At 39.2% G+C, this 20562-nt stretch overlaps 1 non-coding gene across 1 annotated transcript; it reads right to left on the reverse strand.

Moving 5' to 3' along the window:
- Positions 1-4131: 4131 nt before the first annotated feature.
- On the reverse strand, positions 4132-4204 carry TRNAI-UAU (transfer RNA isoleucine (anticodon UAU)). The gene has a single exon. It is a non-coding gene; the product is annotated as a tRNA-Ile (tRNA).
- Positions 4205-20562: the final 16358 nt, after the last annotated feature.

A 20562-nucleotide genomic window follows, 5' to 3' on the forward strand; every position in this document is an offset into this window, starting at 1 on the left:
TTAAACTAGACTTTATTTTTTAGAGCAGTTTAAGGTTCACAGTAAAACTGAGCAGAGAGAACTCAGGGAGTTCTCATATACTCCCTGCCTCCAAATGCACAGCCTCCAAAATGCTCTTCTATTTTTTAGGCTCCCCTCTGCTAGATATATTTCTTCTCATAGGATCATATTGTCTTCTTCAAACGTCATTTGGAGATTGTAATTTTTTAGTATGATTATATGTTGCTTGTATTTTTTCTCCACAAGGCATAAACTCCATGAGGGAAAAGACTGTTTATTATTGTTTTTCCAAACAATTATTTGCTTCCCAAAATATAAGCCTATGCCTGGCATATGGTAGATCTTCAGTAAACATCCATCATCTTGGGTGAATGACATATATCATATAATCCTTTGTAGTCTATGATTAAAACACAGTTCTGTATAATTACCATTACAGGACTTTGAATACCTAAAATAAAAATTAACCATAATTTTGCTATTTCTTTCTGTCTCAGACAAATTTAGATTTTGCATTTATAACTATTCTTGTACAGCAGCTTTTAAAAATTAACCACAGATGTTACACTAACATGCATGCTAATGGAAATAACATTATTTTATTATGTATTAAATATAATAATTCCTTTCTACTTTAATTCTCTCTTCTCTGTTTTCAAAACTGACGTGTTGGGTTTCAAATCTATAAAAAATTTGCTTGTTTTACCTAAGAGGCACATACCACCACAAGGGGGCAGGGGTAGACAAATATTCGGGGTTTTTTGACTCCAAGTTCTGAATCACCAGAATATTCTTCTTTGACAGCGTTAATTTGGGCCATTATTTTTTGTATGAGTTTCTTTTTTCATTTGACATTCAGTTTAAAATCTATACATACTATTACCCTTTTAACAGAGTATATGTCTTTTAAAAGATGAACAGACCTCCACTACACAAATTGTAGACATGAAATAACTTGTCCCTTTGGTACATTAAGTCATATTACAGAGTTATAAGAATAATATTCCAAGCATTGCAATAAATTGTTCATTGCTAATTTTATAGCTAGTTTCTATTTTTCTGTTTTATCTTTAGCACCCCTCCAAAACCCCCTGCCACCTGGCTCCCCTCTCCCCGCCCCTCATACACACATAGAGGCTGGTAGGGGGAAAAGGAAATTTTGTGGGTTTTTTTTTTTTTCAACGTATTTTATTTTATTTTATTTTATTTTATTTTATTTTATTTTATTTTTGGGACAGAGAGAGACAGAGCATGAACGGGGGAGGGGCAGAGAGAGAGGGAGACAGAATAGGAAACAGGCTCCAGGCTCCGAGCCATTAGCCCAGAGCCTGACGCGGGGCTCGAACTCACGGACCGCGGGATTGTGACCTGGCTGAAGTCGGACGCTTAACCGACTGCGCCACCCAGGCGCCCCATGTGGTTTTTTTTTAAATATAACTTAGGAAATATTTAGGTATTTATTGCATATAAGTAAGATATTGAAGATTTTCTGGGAATAGGATTTTACAGCTTAGTTTGCTTTATTTTTCTATCTTTTATGCCCTAAATACTAAATACACTAAATACTAGATACTTCTTCACTTTGATAAAGAAAAACATGACCTGAGCTCTATATAGCTAGCTTGACATAGTTCTTCTAAACAGTGTGGGTAGAAATTTACATTAGTGATCTAATTTCATGACTAACTTTATTTTATTAAATATTCTGAAATTTAGATCCCTGTAAATGAAGAGTTCATTGAATTCAGAGTTGAATTTTTAAAATGTGATTTTTTTTAAATTAAAAACAATTTTTTTGAACATTTATTCATTTTTGAGAAACAGAGCCCGAGCAGGGGAGGGGCAGAGAGAGAGGGAGACATAGAATCTGAAGCAGGTTTCAGGCTCTGAGCTGTCAGCACAGAACCCATCCCAGGGCTTGAACCCACAAACCGTGAGATTATGATCCAAGCCGAAGTTAGGTGCTTAACCAACGCAGCCACCTAGGTACCCAAGAATGTGATGTTTAATGGGGCACCTGCGTGGCTCAGTCAGTTAAGCCTCTGACTTTGGCTCAGGTCATGATCTCATAGTTAATGAGTTCAAGCCCTGCATTGCTGGGTTCTCTGCTGTCAGCACAGAGCCTACTTCAGATCTTCTGTCCCCCTCTCTCTCTGCCCCTCCCCTGCTCGCTCTCTCTCTCTCAAAAATAAATAATAAACATTTAAAGAAAGAATGTGATGTTTAATGACAATGGAAACAAGATAATATGTATGTGAACAGATGCCTTGGTTAGGAGGAAGTTTAGAGGAGAAAGAGGGCTTTTTTAAAAAAATGTTTATTTTTGATAGAGACAGAGTATGAGCCAGGGAAGGGCAGATAGAGAGAGAAAATCCAAAGCAGGCTCCAGGTTCCAGGCTCTGAGCTGTCAGCGCAGAGTTCAGTGTGGGGCTTGAACTCACAAACTATGAGATCATGACCTGAGTTGAAGTCTGATGCTTAACTGACTGAGCCACCCAGTGCCCCTGGGAAAGCAGGCTTTTTAAGAGAAACTAATAGAAAGAATGAATGACCACAGTGTGAACAAGTTTCAAGTTTAAAAACTTGTGTTACAGAAGCAGATGGTCTCTGGGGCACTTGTCATCTGTTGACATGTTGAGGAAAAGGTTATGAAATGCTTCAGAGCTAATCAATGGAATACATTGTAAGGTGCTTAGATTATCTGTGTCAGTGCTGTCCCATAGAACTTTTTGCCATAATGGCAATGCTATTTGTATTGTTCAGTACAGTAGCCACTAGCGATATGTGGCCATTGTGCACTTGAAATGTGGTTAGTGCAACTGAGGAATTGAATATTTAATTTTATTTAAAACTAGTAATTAAAATTTATATTTAAATACCACATGTGACTAGTGATACTTTATTTGCACAGTGAAGGCCTAGAGGAACAAATGCCTAATTAGAGTGTTGCAATTTTTGAGATGAGATATTAAAAATTGTAACAAACAAGGTATCAGACTAAACTAATGGAAACCTAAAGAATGGTAGTTATGAGAATTTTAAAAAGCCACAAGTTAAGCATATACCATGTACTTGACTCTTGTTAGGCACATTATCCTACTGAATGCTTATAAAACTCTGCAAATAAATATTTTATCTTTATTTCATAGGCAATGGATCAGAAGTAAAGCTTCCTTAATGGAAATAAGATTAGAATTTATACCCATTTGGTTTCAAAAGCCATATTTTTGTAAAATTTGAGTGAGCAGAAAAAAACTACCCAGATGCGATTGTGGATTGTGTTCTAGGAAGCAAGGTCGGTGCTTGTATGAGTATCACATCCACATATTAGTTTATAATTTCTTAAAACCCATTCCTAAGGCTAGGATTGGTTTCTGATGATGTAACAGGGCTGAAGGTAAGGGTGGATTAGATGGTCTGGGTGGGGTGGAAGAAGGATGGTTGGGTCCATGAGCAACAATTGTTAGACTTGCTATTTCCATTAGCCATGCTAACTTGTGACAGCATCCTTGGCTGTAATTTTATGGTTGGATTCTACTTTGATGTTATTTTTCTCTCCAGTAATGCTCTGTGACTTGATTTTATCCTCATTCATCATATGAATTATGCAATGTGTTATTCACCTGGTAAGTGTGAGTTGGGCATTTCCTTGTCATAATTATGTTGAGGAAGAGCTTATGGTGCAGAGGATGGAGATGTGCCTTTACTTGTCAACTGTGTCACTAAATCTAATGTGTCTGGATGCATATATTTTTCTTAACACCTAAATCATCCTGTGGAAAAATGTGTCCTATATCCTCAGAATAAAAGGATAACAGTAATTTTTTCTGCCTGGTGTTCAGAGTGTGTGCCACACACAAAAAAAATGATTCTGCACTAGCTTAAATATTAAATAATGGAGTCTGCTTAAAGAAAGCTGAATATCTTGGTTTAAGAAGTTGGCTTTACCAGTGATTGAAATACATTGGATATGACTGATAGCCAGGGTATCTATATCAGGCTAGCCCTGTACCTTGTTATCCTGAGATTCTTTTAAAACTAGAAATCCAGTATTAAAATTCTTTGATAAAGGTTCAGATTCTGAGACAGGGTTCACCAAATTTCTTTTGAATGGAAACTAAAGCAACTTTGTGGTTCCACTGGCAATTGAACCCAGGATCTTCTGGGTATAAGGCAGATGTGCTAACCACTACACCATGGAACCTAAAGATAAGATTTTGATTCCGAGACAGGATTATGTAACCTAACCTAATTAGGATCCTAATTTAGGATTGGGTCTGGGGCTCATCGAGTGGGGCTATAAATGGGCATAGATGTCTTGGAGGTCCAAATATGAATCTTTTGCAAGATGGGGGACTCTATAGAAGATTATCAGTCCATGGAAATAGTGGGCTTAGGAGACAGTATGTGAGCCCAGAAGTGGGACATGAAAAGGAAACTAGATTTCTGAAAAAGCAGATGAAATGGTGCATCAATCTTTAGGGGCAAAGCAGGAGGGGAGCTGGAGAAAGAACGCAGAAACAGAAACAAGATTGTCACATGGCTCTAAGGAGCAAATTACTTGAATTGCAGCCCACTCACATTTGAGCAAATGTGCTTCTGGGAGCTTGGGGCTTGTTCTTAAAAGAACCAGTCCTATAGGATAGGTGCCTTGCCAAAGTCCAGATCGGCTTTAGTGCTAGAGAAACAAACACATTTTGCAAAATCCAACTGTTCATAGCTGGGAGAGAGCTGAATTCCCAGGAAATGATTGTTCTTTATTTGATATTCTTAAGCATCAACCACATATTAGACAATGTGGTGCTTTAGAGAGTTGAAACAAATTTCTGCCAGCATAGCCCAATTGCTGGGTGTCTTCTGGAAAAATAAGAAATCCTGTTGAGGAACTACGTCAGAATCAGCTTCTATCTCTCCCTCGCCCTCCATGTCTGGCGTTTATAAAGAAGGGTAATAAATCTTTCTGAACTTATCTCAATTATGGCAGAGGGAAGTAGAAATATTCTGTGTCTTTGAGAGAGAGGAAGGTTATCTAAGTACCATAGTACATGATTTGTTAGATCCTACTTGATTTAAACTCTGATTATACCCTAAATACTCAGTTCGGCTTCACACATGGTAAAGATGTCTTATAGCCAGTTCTATCTTCCAATCATTCACACTTCTTGTCTACCTTGTAGGGGAAGGCAGACTGCTATTAGCCTATGGAAAACACATCCTAGGTTTCATGTATTATGGAGAACTCTCCTATGATACCTATTAATTTTCCTCTTATTTTGTTTCCCACAATGACTGTGGTTGTGTCTGCAAGTGCATAGCTGGCCATGGCGCTGGATGTGATGCTATGATGGGTAACACAGGGAACAGAAAGGCTGTCTCCTTACTGTCCATAAAAATCACCTCACATTTCTCTCCCTCTGTACATGTAGGCATGTCTGTTAACACACTTGGACACATATGAAACATATAATAGGGTTATGTGTTAATTCAAATCCATCCATTCTTTCAATAAATATGTGTGTTGAACATGCTTTATGGGCAAGAGTTGCCCTAATGAATTGTCTATACACATTATTTTGTATGTTCTTTCCTTCTCCATTGGTCATTTCCTTATTGTCAGCAGATGATTTTGTTTCTTGCTACAAGCTTTCTTTTTGAGAGCAGAAAGTAGAAATTCTTTGAAAGCTACCCTCTTTCTGAAAGACTGTGTTCATAGAGAGTGGAGAAATGGGGAGAGCGGAACACTGTCAGGGTCACTGAGAAAGAATGCTGATTTCCCAGACTAGGGTGGGAGCATGGCTGTTGGGTCTGCCAGTTGAATGACCCTAACCTTTTTCCTTGGCAGCACCCTTGGGCAATGGCAGGACTCAAAGTGTATCCAGAGACTCAAGTCCTAGACATGGACTTTTCACTCTCCTCCGTAAAGATTCCTGGGTCTCAAGAGAGGTACAAAGCAGGTAGAGACCATGTGCGACAATGTCAAAAGGGCAAAAAAGCAGTACGGTATTCAGTGCATACCAAAAACAGGACAGGCCTTTGCAATGATTTGGGGCAGAATAAGATGCCTCACCTGGATTTTTATAGGACACTAAGGAAAAGAGGACAGATACTTGTAATAATTATTGGGACTAAAAGCTCTGCAGATTGGTGGGATTTGGAATCAAGTTGTTTAAGCAGTGTTGGATTTAAGTTAACTTAAAGAAAACAAAGCAATGCTTTATTGCTTGCACATCTGGATTTGTGGATTAAGGTCTCTACTTGCTACCACTCCACAAAGAACACAAGTGTAAACAAGTGATTACTATTGTGACTCGACTGATCTATGAGGGAAAAATGCAGGGTACTGTAGAAACAGAACTGGAAGCTTAGTTGGGAGTGTGTTTGTGGAATAGGATGGATGAAGGATGTAAATATTCCATGAGTGAACATTAAAAATTTTTTTTAAACATTCATTTATTTTTGAGGGACAGAGAGGTAGAGCGTGAGTGGGGGAGGGGCAGAGAAAGAGAGGGAGACACAGAATCTGAAGCAGGCTCCAGGCACTGAGCTTTCAGCACAGAGCTGAACAGGGGGCTCAAACACACAAACCATGAGATCTTGACCTGGGGCAAAGTCAGACGCTTAACCAACTGAGCCACCCAGGCCCCCCCCCCCTCCCCACCTTGAACGAACATTTTAGCTGTTTTATTTATCCTGCAGACAAATAAGAGTTAGCTTGGTTAAGGGGACATAAGAGAATGTTGGAGAATGTTCCAGGAAGTGAAAAATATTTGAAAATATCTTGATGTGGAAAAGAGCTTGGACCAACCAATGTGGCCAAGAAATGAGCACAAGGCTGAGAAAGGTCAGAAGCAAAGAACGAAAAGGGGACAGGCTTCAGGTTGTTTGGGGCCTACTAGTATTAAACACAGATAATAGATATGGAAAGCCACTGAAGATTTTAAGTAAGGGAGTGAAATAAAAGATTTGAGATTTTCTAAGATTAACTTTGGCTGCAGATTGGAAAATAAATTAAAGCGACAAAAAAGATTTAGAAGACCAATGAGTAGGCCTCATGATTATAGTTCGTTGGCCTAGATGGCAGCAGGAAAGATGGTGAGAAGTTAAAAATAAAGAGATTTTGGGGAGATTTGGGAGATTGAATCAATAGATCCTAATGACTAATATTGAGGTAGGGGCCTGAGGTAGAGGGTTACAAGAGTGAGAAAAGTTCCTACATTTCCAGCTTGAGTAACAAAACAGAGGAGGGGAAATTATGGAGTTAACAAACACTGGTTGAAGAATACATTTTAGATTTGGGTTTGAGAAAATGAGTTTGATTGGCTTTGGAGACATCTAAGACATCTAAGCTTTTATATACATGTTATAACAACCACATTACTGAATGTAATAGTAATTTATTATTAGACTAAAAGTGATTGTAATGAGTGCTATGATAATAATAAGTTACAAATAAACGATTTTATGTTGTTAGATATGTTAAAAATATTTAAAAAAGAATTAAAATGGATGAGCAATTACTGAAAAAGTTAACAACCTTGACCAAAAGACTGACCGAAGATAGATTGTAGACCAAATAAAATTTCCTCAGATTTTCAGATGACAAGAAGCTGGTGGAAGAAATATTCTGAAGTGGCTAACACCACCCCTTGAAATGCATGAGATACTGATTTCTTTAATTTCAGATTGTCAGGCAATGTCAGTCATTAACATAAACAGCAGATATGCCATCAAGCCACTAGGAAGATAGCTTAGTCTGCACACCTCAAGTGGTGACCCTCCAAGTGCCTCACCTCCAAGGAACCATGAACCGAGTGGAAAATGTGTGGTTGTTGGTCAGAAGGGTCTTTACAACTTGAAATTATAATGTTAGTGATTAAGAGCTATCATTATCAAACTGAGATGTTTGGCTTCTGGCATCAATTTTATCAAAAAGCTTGCCACAGATTGAAGAATCCAGGTAGTTTCTAGCCCGTCCTTGCTTTCCTTTGTGTGGGGGATCACGGTAGAGATTGCTTGTTCACATAAAAAAAGCTTTTCCTTAAAGAAAAGGGAAATGGAAACTGAATAGATGCTTCAGGAAGCAAAATAGTGAGATAACCAGTAAGAGATTATTGGGATTATCAAGGCCTCCTGGCTTAAATTTCTCTTCATGTGGTTTATGAAAGACATAGTGAGGAGCCAGGTGAGTTCCTCGAGGTTCTGTGGCATCTGTTTCCTGAAGCATCTTGTGCTTTTCTTAGTAACATTAAACAGACTCTACCTTTTGCTGTAGTTAAATGGCAAGTTTTCTTCTTTCTAAATAAGTCTACGTTGCAACTAGCAGACAGGAAAGCCTTACAGGGTTTCTATGTGCTTATCCCAGCCAGGATCACTTTGGCAGAAATTGATCACAAGGCTGGTTACAACAATTGGGAGGCATTTGGCCAGGACCAGAGGTGGTGGTGGTGGTGGTGGTGGGGGGGTGTTGAGAAGGAAATAGGAAAAGACTATGAAGAAGGAATCCTATTGTTCCAGCAATATGGTCTTCCTTGTGGCCTGGTGCCTGGGAACTCTTTGAACACTTGTACAGCAAAAGGCCTCAAATAGGGGGTAATGCATAGGAAGGGGCAGTCCAAGAAGGTAGTGTGGATCTGTCAGATTGCAAATATGAAAAAGCCTACAAAGCTAGGAGGTGGCTGGGAGCATAGACCACTTGTAGATAGTAGTAGGAATGTATGGGAAGAACACTGTGCTGGCTTTGGTGGGAATGAGAAGGTAAGAACACTTGGCTGGACTGTATCTACTCAATGGGTGGTTGTGAGGATGAACTGAGACAACTGGCTCATTGTGACTCAATAAACATTGGCTGTGGACATTATATGTCAGGCTGGTTAACAAGGCCAGACATGAAATATGGCCAATAAGTGGGGCGCCTCGGTGGCTCAGTCAGTTGAGCGTTTGACTTCGGCTCAGGTCATGATCTTGCAGTTTGTGAGTTCCAGTCCTGCATCAGGCTCTGTGCTGACAACTCAGAGCCTGGAGCCTGCTTCAGATTCTGTGTCTCGCCTTCTGTCTACCCCTCCCATGCTTATGCTCTGTCTCTCTCTTTCTCTCACTAATAAATTAACATTAAAAAAATTTAAAAAGATATGGCCAATAAGGTCACTGAAGTTGTGGCTGTTGGGAGAGAGTACTCACATTTATTATATGTGGCTTCTCTGCTAGATGCCTCGTACAAGTTATCTCCTTCACACTGACATCAAATCTATGCAGAAGCATTAACATCTCTATGTTAGAGAGAGAGAAATTCAGACTCAGAGAAGTTAAAACAATTTGTACAAAGATACATAGCTTATCAGCGATGGAGCCAGATTTAAAGTCTATCTCGTTATGTGTTTCTCCCAGTGGTCTCTGTTTTTAGAGTACTGGGAGAGGTGAGTTAGAGGAAGAAGGGCTAGCAAGGAGAAGGTTTGAAATTTGGAAACTAGGCAGAGAGGAACTTAAAAATGTAAGCATAGTGGCCTCTATTCGGTGCTCCCAGAACACCCTGGGCATGCCTCCATGGCCCATTATACTTAGGAATCCATTTGGATAGCCAAATCTATTGCACTGGATGTTCCCCTTGAGTCAAGAGATAACTTTCTTTTTATCCTCAGTGCCATGTAGGATGTCTAGAGCATAGTTGGTGCTTATATATTTGTTGAATTAATGAATTCATTAAAGCTAGCCCAGAATTGCATGCTACAGCACACGAATGCATGGAAATTGGTAGCAAAACACAAACAGAATCAGTGGCATCTGTAAGCAGAAATCTTTTTACAGCAAAGTAATATGTTCTCATATGTTTGGGTTAACCTGTTAAATAGAGTGTTACAGACATTAACTTGAGAGCAGATCTCTTCTTACTTATTGTATTTCTCAAAGTCTTCCCAGACCAAAGTCATACACATAGTAGACATTCAGTAAAAAATTACTGAATTCTAAAAAGAAGTTAACTGTTTAGTATCATGCATGAGATTCATATCTGTGGGTAGTTTGTTGAAATTTGGGACATTAATGTCTTTAAATCTTAGTACATGAAACATATATGCAATTTGTAGTTTTAAGAGTTAAGGTCCCATCTAAACCATATACAGCATCTGGATAAAAAGTGAAAAATTGAAAACATCCTAAGCCAAATGTTGGGATGTTAGAGGAATATTTTGTGCTATATAGAAACAGCCTAAAGTGTGATATTTTAACTTTTAAAGCCCAAACTCAAATGTACTATCAACATTACATCTACCTTTAAAGCTGGGCAAAGCCAGCCACCCAGCATTCTTCTGATAACCTCAATTAGTTTAGATTTGGGAGTACAAATTGAAACAAGAAACGAAATGCTTGAGCTGCTAGGAAGAGGTATTGACATTACTAAGACTCTTTGGTGCTTTAATTGTGCTGGCAAAAAATACTAATGGGGTCAAACAATTGAAAGCTCAATGAGATGAAAACAACCGGGAACAAGAAGGGAAAGACAAAGGTGCGGGAGGCTGAGAGGTTAATATCAACTTCTGTCTAATTTAGGATTTGGATTCAAGAACAGAGAAGCTCAAACCTGCTCGAGTCATGCTGCCATCTGTGATTCTGATGTGGCATTTGGAAGAGTAAAAACATGTGCTGGAAAATTACCAAGACAAAGAGAAATTCTGGAATCTCGGCACAGGATTTTCCTTTGTGGCTAAAAGGCTGAGTTACTTTGGAAACATTTAGCTTTCTTTTCTGTTTATCCAAGCAGAAAAGCATCCCTTTTAAAGCATAGACTTGCATTCTATATAAGGAGGAACCTCTGTGAGTTCATCAGACATCATTTTCCAGGCTTGTTCTGGGAGTTACATCATTAAGAAATACGTGTTGGCAGTTATTGATTATCTAACAAAAGGAAGAACAAGAGAAATTAAAAATCTTGTTTAAGTGGCATGATACTTAATGAACTCTAAGATGTTCTTTTTAGCCTCAGTTCCCAAGGAAATTATTTAATGCCAAGAGGGAGTTCTAAATACCAAGGGAGGCTGCATATTTTCAGAGTACTTACACTGAGAAGCAAAGAACGGTCTGCATCTTTTTTTTTTAACATAATTTATTGTCAAATTGGCTTACATACAACACCCAGTGCTCATCCCAACAAGTAACAACAACATTTAGTGTTACATGCACATCTGCATTCACTCTTCTTTTTTTTTATTAAAAACATTTTTTTTAAGTTTATTTATTTCCAGAGAGACAGAGACAGCATGAGTGGGAGAGGGGCAGAGAGAGAGGGAGAAAGAGAGAGAATCCCAAGCAGGCTCCGAGATGCCAGCACAGAGCCCAATGTGGGGCTTAATCTCACAAACCATGAGATCATGACCTGAGCTGAAATCAAAAGCTGGATGCTTAACCGACTGAGCCACCCAGGCACCTCTGTGTTCACTCTTCTTGAAAAGGCTTTCAGGACGCTGGCCAAGGACAGAAGACAGCATGATTATTCTTCCAATTTCAAACTGGAAAATTTCTACTTTATTTCCTTTACATACATGATTCTAACATGAGTTGATATGGACAGACCTTTTTTTTTTACATTAAAGGGAAATTGTGTCATACAAAAATAATCTAAAATAATACCATTTTTGTGGACTCCCCGGATTATAAGAGGGGCTTCCTTCAATTCAGTGTTAGGAAATTTTTTTAATTTTAATTTTGTGGACCAGGCTTCTGGCAACAGGCATGGTTTAGAGTGTGACAAACATCAAGGACAGTACAGCTGGCCCCTTCACACAGATGGCTTTCTACCTTGCCTGCACGGCTGGCATTCAGTGTCAACTGCGTCTAATGTAACTCTCATTCATTTACCTTCTCTCAGCAGCAGGGGTGCAGGGCCTCGTGGTGAGGGGTAACATAGACTTCCGAGCTTGAAGCTCTGGTTCCATGCTGGCTTTGTCTCTAAATAGTTACAAGGCTGTTGGCAAGTTACTGCACATCTCCATACCTCAGTTTTCTCATCTGTAGAATAAGGACAGCATCAGCTACCACACAGAGATCTAAAAAATTAAATGAGATGCCCAGTAATGCTAACTCCTACTACCCTTTCCCATCAGTTAGCTAAACATGCTATCCTTTACAAAATACTCCACTCAGAATAGAAAGATTTCTTTAGATTTGGTGCCCAAATGGAGTTGACTCCCATTTTCCCCCTTTCCTCTCTTTCTCTTTTTTTTAGTAACAAAACTCTACTCTTGTTCTGGTTTACAGCTGTAGTTACTATTATTGCTCTTGAGGAGATGACCTGTACCTACTATTACCACATGTAATGCTTCCCGACCTAAGAACATCACATATATAGTCCCTCTGGCCACAGTGTTTGCTTCAGGGACCCGATTTGGTCTTTCAGCCAAAGCTGCAGGCATATGAGATGCTGTAGCCCAAAAGAAACTTGCCTTTCTGATTAGACTGACCATGGAATCTGTGGAGGAGAGCAGAGCCAAGGTATGGGTTTCAATGACTTTATTTGAGCCCCTAAACCCAGCATGCCCAGAGCTAAACCCTGTATGCCCTGGATTTTTCATCAAAGGAGCCAAGAAATTATCTTTTTTTTTTTTTGCTTTAGTAAGTTTGGATTTGTTTCTCACCTTTTCAATTGAAAAGGTTTTGATGAATACTTCCAAGGGTGGAGATCAATGGAGGGCAGGGGGGGAGTAAAATTAAATTTGAAGTAGGATTATTTTTTACTTGCAAACCTTTTTCTTTAGATGGCCCATATATTGCAATAATTCTTTAATGTATTTAGAACAGAATAATCAAGATTATTTAAAATTTTCTCATATTGGAGTTCTAATGTAAGACATCCCAAATCATCTTGCATCATGAGAAAATAAGCACAGAGATTATCATCCGAAACATGTACGAAATAATTATGCATCTCCACCAGAAGAGAGCACTGTAGCTGTCTGAGTGTGACAACCATCAAAAGAAGCAAGCATTTTGGAACTTAGGAAAACACTTTCCTTTTTAAGAATTTTTCTCCACCACAGCATCTCAACACCTTCCTTAAGAGACAGACAAAAGAAAGTCGGCATAAAAGCTGTCTGCAAAGGGGAAGTGGTGAACAGGAATGCAGATTAAATAAGAATATGACTATATGATTCCAACATGGTCTCGTTAAACAACCCAGACAGTCAGTACTGGAGACAACCCTCACAGTTGGGAAGGGGTAGGCAGAGGTAAAAAGGGCACATCACAGTGCTAAGTGGACAGCAAATTAATGGCATTTGTTATTCCATGGGTGTTATAAGCCAAGTTAGTAATGTAGAGAGGCTTAAATAAATGTATTCTTGGGAGATAGTTTTCAAAGGACAGAGGACAACTTGGAAAATGCCCTCTATTATTTCATGTCCACAGAGTGCCAGGCGGGGGAAGTGGAAAGACCCTCATGACTCAGGGAGTTGTGAATCTGGTTTAGCCTTTTCAGAACTGTGTGATCTTGAGCCTGCTTGTCAATATGGGGTCACAATACTGCTATCTGACATCACTGTGGGAAGCTCAAAACAGATCGTTATTTCAGTGCCTTTGAAAGACAACGAATGAAGTTGAAAACAAAGTTCTAATATAAGTAAAAGAGTGTTTGTGTCGTGATCACCAGTAACCTCTGGCTGAAACCCCATGGTCATTCCATCTCTTTGTCTTTATCTTATTTGACAGATAGTACTGTTTGGCAACTTACCACTTTCTCCTTGAAACATTTCATTTCACCACCACGAAGCCACCCTTGTCAGCTTTTTCTCCCTTACTGTTTCTCTTTCTTAGTCCCTTTGCTGTTCCTTCTTATCTTCTCAATCTTTAAATGTTGGAGGTGACTCAAAGGAGAGTCCTCTTTTCTTTTCAGTATATTGTCTTCCTGGTGGAAATTTCATCCAGACCAATGGCTTTAAATACTGTCTGTACACTTACCGACACCCCAATTTATATCTCCAGGTAAGAATTTTTCCCCCTGCAACTGGGAACCCCTCTATCCAGCTGCCTACCTAGCAGCTTCACTGGGATATCTAATAGGTACCTTGAACTTACGATGTCTAAAGTAGGGCTCCTGGCATTTTCCTGCAAACTTGTTGCTCCTGAAACTTCCTTATTTAGTCAGTGTCTTCTTCATTCTTCTAGCTGCTCAGTCAAGATCTTGGTGTCATTGTTGACTCATCTGTTTTCTCTCCTCCCTCATACTATGAGATGAGTCTGTCTCATTAGATGAGGCCTTCCCTGGCCTGTCTAAAATTCCATCACCCCACCCAACACAATACTTCTTATCCCCTTTTCCTTATTTGTGTTTTCATTTTTATTTTTATTTTTTTTTTGAAGATACCAAATTTCATTTCCAAAGAATTCCAGACTCCAGAAGGACAGTGAAGTAAGGTTCCTGGTAATAAATTTTCCAAATGGTGGATTCACTACTGTGAACATGAGCATATGCTTACAACTTAGCTATGCACTGAATAACACTGTTACAGTCTAGACAATCTTCAAATACAGGAACCAGGCCCATGAGACTTAGGGGGTGTTGACTTAGTGTCTTCACATCTGCACAGGGCTGTCTGGGGAAAGAAGAGTGTGGCCATACTAAAGACAAACCAGAACCAGTAGGAGGAAATACAGGAAGCATAGAGCCTGACTTAGCATATGGAAGGACTTATATATTGACTCCCTTGATAGGAATGCTGTGCTTCTTCACAGCAAGTGAGTAGAGACTAGATGACCATCTGGCAGGAATTCTATATCATGGATTTATGCCAAGACCAGACTGCTGACTGCTAAAGTCTCTTTTAACCTTGGAATCTGAAGTAACACCAGCTGAGAGGAATGCCTGGGTTTATGTGAGAGACAGGCTGGTCAACAGGGTCTTGGCTCAGGACTGCTGGGCTCACAGCATCATTCTACAGGCTTGGCTGCTCTTTGTGCCATTGAACTTGATACCTTTGATTCTTCTATATGGACCTGCCCCCCCCCCCACACACACACAGAGCTGAAGAGCTCCTAGAAACTGTGTGTTCCTGCGTGTTTTACAAATTGGATCAAGCTCAGGATTTTAAACTGTAGGAAAGTTCCAGGAAGCAGTCAAAGACCTCCACCATGAATTCTTATTTGTGGAGGGAGTGGCTGCTACCTGAATTTACCTTCATGCACTCCTTCCCTAGTGGGTCTTAGGAAGCTGTGACAGAGCCCAGCATGCAGACCTTCAGGGCTTGGTGCAGCTGCCAAGAGATAGACATGAAGGGACCTGTCTCAGTGGGCTCTGTTGTTTAGGGCACTTTGTTTTCAGTTCTTAGGGACAAGCATGCAGAAAGAGGGTTCAACTCTTTAGAGGAGAGCAACCTCGTAGATTCTCATAGATTCCAGAGTCTTTTCCTCATGGTTTTTCTGGTCCTTCCATGCATTAATGTCATTGAAGATTGTCCCTGACTCCAACCCCTTGGCAGCAAACCTGGCTTCATCACACACACACACACACACACACACACACGCACACGCACTAATGTCATTGAAGATTGTCCCTGACTCCAACCCCTTGGCAGCAAACCTGGCTTCATCACACACACACACACACACACACACACACACACACACACACACAGTGTAATCGAGTTAATATGTATATTAATTGTTTAAATATATGCATAATATAATGCATATATATGTATAAAAATGTTTTTGAATTTTGATAACTTTATCAAAATTTGCCCACCAAACCCTTGAAATGACAGAAAAGAAGAAAGAATTGTCACCAATTATTATAATTTACCCTAAAGGAAGTAACATGTTCATCAAGGAGGACAATATTCATCTAGCAGCTAATTAATTCAATCATTAATGGACTTACTGACCAAGCAAATATTTTTCAAGTGTTTGGAATATGCTGTGTTCTAGACTGTATGTATTCTAGTCCTGAAGTATCTTTCCTTAACTGCTCAAAAGAAAACAACAATGAAGCAAATGGAAGCCCCTAACTCATACTGCCCTCTTATTTTTCATGGTGAAGGCTAGGTCCACTGTGTTATATACACTCTTTGGAGCAGAAGAGTTGTTGGGGAGAAAAAGCCACAATAGCTACCAAGGACCATCTTTTTCTCATGCTATTTGGAAGGAATAAGACCTAAGAATTATTTCATCTTCTCTCCATATAAGGTCTTAGTATTTTATTTGTTATTTACTTATTTGGTATTTCCTTACACAAAGCATACTCCACAATGATTTGAAACAACTTAAGGAAACACATAAAATACATAGTGTAATATAGGATTAAAAGGCAAAGATAGAATAAAGGGGGCTGCCTGGGTGGCCCAGTCAGTTGAGTGACCGACTTGCTTTTGGCTCGGGTCATGATCCTGGAGTTGTTGGAGCACAGGGTTGGGCTCTGTGCTGAGGGTAGAGCCTGCTTGAGATTTTCTCTTTCTCCTTTTGCCCCTGTCACCTGATCATGCTCCCTTTCTCTCTCTAAAATAAAAATGAAAAAGAAATAGAATAAGGAAACAGACTGAATAGGAGATCAAGATTAGGAAAAATTAATAAGAAATTCAGGACCTATAGATGAATTCAATTATAATTGAACAACAATTTTGGCACTGAGTTGCCTAGTAGCCTAAGTGAAAAGATAACTTTTCATAATGTCATATCTTTAGGAACTTAATGATATGGGGGAAAGCTCAGTGTAAGCAAGTTTCCCACAAAATAGTTCATATTTTTTTCCACTTATGTATAACATAATAATATAAATAAATATATAAAAATATAAATAAATATATATACTAAACATAATATATACCGTGTGTGTGTGTGTGTGTGTGTGTGTGTGTGTATACACACACACATATATAAAACTTTTAGGGAAGCTAGCCTGGCTGTTATATATATGAAAAATATGATCAGAATTATCTGGAAAGAAAATTTCAGCCATTACTTCTAACTAAAACTAAAAAAATAAATAAGAAAAAGAGGACAAAGGTATTATATAGGATGCTGGAATTTTAGGTAGGCCAGCAAACGCCTCACTGAGGCCACTTTTGAGTAAAATCCTAACGTTAGTAGATGTCTGGGGCTGAGCTTTTCAGATAGCAGAAACAGAAAATGCAAATGTCCTGAAGCAGAAATATGTCTGTGATAGTGGAGAAATAACAAGGAACTAATGTGGCTGGAATAGAGTTAACAACATGGTAAGTAGAAGATGATTTTTTAGAGGTAACAGTCAGATCATAAAATGTCAAAGACATTTAAGCTATTTATGTTAAACTACTTAACTATTTACCTTGACATATAATAACTTTTGTTTTTGAATTTCTGTAATGTATGAGCATTTGGGCAACACATTTTTAATGGTTATTAATTATAATATGAATAAATATTTTTAGTGTTCAAATATACAGTCCCTCATTTTATATTATATAGTCACATTTACACAGTTTTGATATTAGGCAGAAAAAAAAATTTTGTATAAACAGAGGCAGTTGGTACTTTTCCCCTTTCTTTAAACAATCTTCACTAGTTGAATACACCAAAAAAAAAAGGCAGTGGGTGGGGGTGCACCTGGGTGGCTCAGTTGGCTAAGTGTCCGACTTCGTCTCAGGTCATGATCTTGCAGCTGGTGAGTTCGAGCCCTGCATCAGGCTCGCTCTCTCTCTGCCCCAACCCCATTTGTGCTCTCTCTTTCTCTCTCTCAAAATTAAACAAACATTAAAAAAAATGAAGAAGAAGAAGAAGAGGAGGAGGATGAGGAAGAGGAAGAAGAAGGAGAAGGAGAGAAGGAAAAAAGAGAAAAAGACACAGAACAGAAAGTACAAATAAATACTTTTTTTTCTTAAAAATTACTCTGTCACAATAACACACATTTTTCCCCCTGAGGTAGATATCCTCCCCTTCAACAGCCTTTCCTTGCTTTGATTTTTAACAGATATGTTGATTTTTATTTTTCTCTAGTCTTCATATGTGAGCCACATCCAAATGGAGCAGTCCCTTTCTGTATTTTTAAAATCAGCCCTTTGGGGGTGGAAAAAAACATTTTAGAACAATACTTTAAAATGACAATGTAAATAAGATGGCAAGGAGGAGTTTGCTTTAGTATATCACAGAAATTACAAAAACTGAAAAACATTTTAGTGGAAAATACAGACATTTTCGGCTGTTAAGCTAGTTTTTAGAGCTATGTTCAGAACTGTATGTTCCTGTAACTTTGTCATTCTCAACAACTGCAACTTATTTTTTGGAACATGTATTTTCAAGATAAACAGAACTCTGTTATCAGTGCTGGAACTGAGCAAGAAAGGAGCAAAAGAGAGAGGAGAGACTTTGTGTAAACTTTTGTTGAAAAGACCAGTTCTCACTCTGTGACTGGATTTTTTTTTCTGGTAGTATCTTTTGTGGGTTGTATTGTGTTCCTCTAAAAGAGAAATCAACTCCTAACCCCTGGTACCTGTGAATGTGATCTTATTTGGAAATAGGGACTATTAGGAAATAGGTATCATCACGTGGGGAAGGGGCACTGGTTTAAGTCCCATTCTGAATCAAAAACATGAGAACCAGAAGCACCCAGGTCCCAAGGTTATTGTAGACAATTGGATGTCTCAACGCAAGTGGAGAGAAGGAATTTCACCTTTTTCTGTTCAAGACCTGAACCAATTGGATGATGCCCACCACATTGGTGAGAGCAGTTGCTATTCAGTCAATTGATTTAAATTCTAATCTCTTTCAGAGATACTCTCACAGACATACTCAGAAGTATTGTTTTGCCAGCCATCTGGACCCTGAGCCCGGTCAAATTGACACATAAAATCAACCATCACATAAGGCACGGGGAAGGGACATCTTTCATTATTTTATGAATAAATATAAGTCTTTTAGTGAGCCTGAGTTCCTGGGCTAAGTGTTTCTTACCAAGTGTAAACTTACTAAGTGTTCCTTTGCTTTTTTACTGCTTACCCCACTTCAGTAAGACAGAAAGGCTAGAGGTGCCTGGAGTAAGAGAAATGCTTGCTCCAGGAAGGCAAATATATTTTTAAGTAAATGATTATTATTTGAATACATATTAAATTAATACTAAAAGTGAATACATTGCCTAATAAATACTGAAATGTTTGAAGATACTCACCTGTATCTGGAACCTTCTGTCTGTGGTTCTTAACAAAGGGCAGAAGGGAGAGGGGAAACTTGACACTATTCAGGGTTTGTTTTACTTGGTGTTGATGCCTATCCTTGGTTTAGGACCTCTGATACAATAAAAAGATTAAGGGAATGCTTTGTGTGTGTCTTAATGTTGCCTTACATTATATCTGAGGATAGGATATGCCAACTGATATGCCCCAAACCACATATTTAATCTGCGGTACGGGAAGGCTCCAGTCTGGCTTTTTGAATTCCCACTAGAGTGACCAACCATCCCAGTCTGCATGAGACTGGGGCGTTCTCCCAGAGTGTGGGGCTTTCAGTGCTCAAAGTTGAAGGTCCCAGGGAAACCAGAGGTGTTACTCACCATCATGGAGAGTTTAAAACCAAATAAAAAGAAAGATAATATAAGATGAAGAATTTTCCCCACGACACTTATTATCTGTGTGCTGATTACTTAGAGCATGTCTATGTATGTAATGTGGCAGATTACATGAAGATCAATTTGCTGGCAAACAGTTTATAAATTACTTCATTACTCATATCAGCATTATCTGAGATTTCTATCTGTCTGAATAAACCAAACAATAAGACAGACAGAGGCTTCTCTTTTCATGGGAACTGTATCAGTGCTAAGTCTATCTGCCTGCTGGCAGCCTACGCTTGGGTGGGAGTTTGATGGCAGTGCTCGGTAAATCTTTCTCTCCTCTAGATGTTACCCTCAGAATGAAGAGTGGGAGGAAGCAGGGTGGGGCTGGAGGGAAAGCATCTTGGCACAGTCAGACTTGGGAACAGCTCATCCTGTCTCTATTATCACTTCCACTGCAACGGGATTGCTCTCTCCTTAATGTAGTAATGGACCATGGTTGCTGACTTACTCTAGCTCCGAATGACCTCAGGCCTGTGTGCCTCAATTCTCATTGGGATCAAAGCCTCAAAACCAGTGGTCCAGTTAGTTATTGTAATCATCTTGTCTCTTACTTCCTTGGATCTAGGGCTGTTTTTCTAGGCTGTTCCTTCTCCAAAAAGACTGAAGCCTTGCCCCTGACCCTCATCAAATTGCTTAGTATCCTCTGCACAAAGACTGACACTACCTAACACTTGTGAGCTGCAGATTAAAGGTCAACATCTCTGAAGGCTGAAGGTCACAGATAATTTGTCTAAAATCTGGTTGGAGATGGGTCTATTGTTCAGGCACTGTACTATATCTGACCTGCTGTAATTCCGGAGTTTGTTTGAAACTTCCTTCTTACTTTCCTGGCCAGCAGGTCAGTCTTGTGTTAGGCTAAACCTGGGAAGGTACAGCCTGGCTGGGTGTGCTGCTGTGGGAAGCCAGGGCACTGAAACAGGAAGTGGCATCCTGGAAATCGACTGATGGTCTGTGACTGGAGCATCAATCCAAGGGACTTAATGGAGAATCAGACCCAATGT

This window comes from Neofelis nebulosa, chromosome 2, assembly GCF_028018385.1.
Source record: "Neofelis nebulosa isolate mNeoNeb1 chromosome 2, mNeoNeb1.pri, whole genome shotgun sequence".
Classification (NCBI taxonomy): Eukaryota; Metazoa; Chordata; class Mammalia; order Carnivora; family Felidae; genus Neofelis; species Neofelis nebulosa.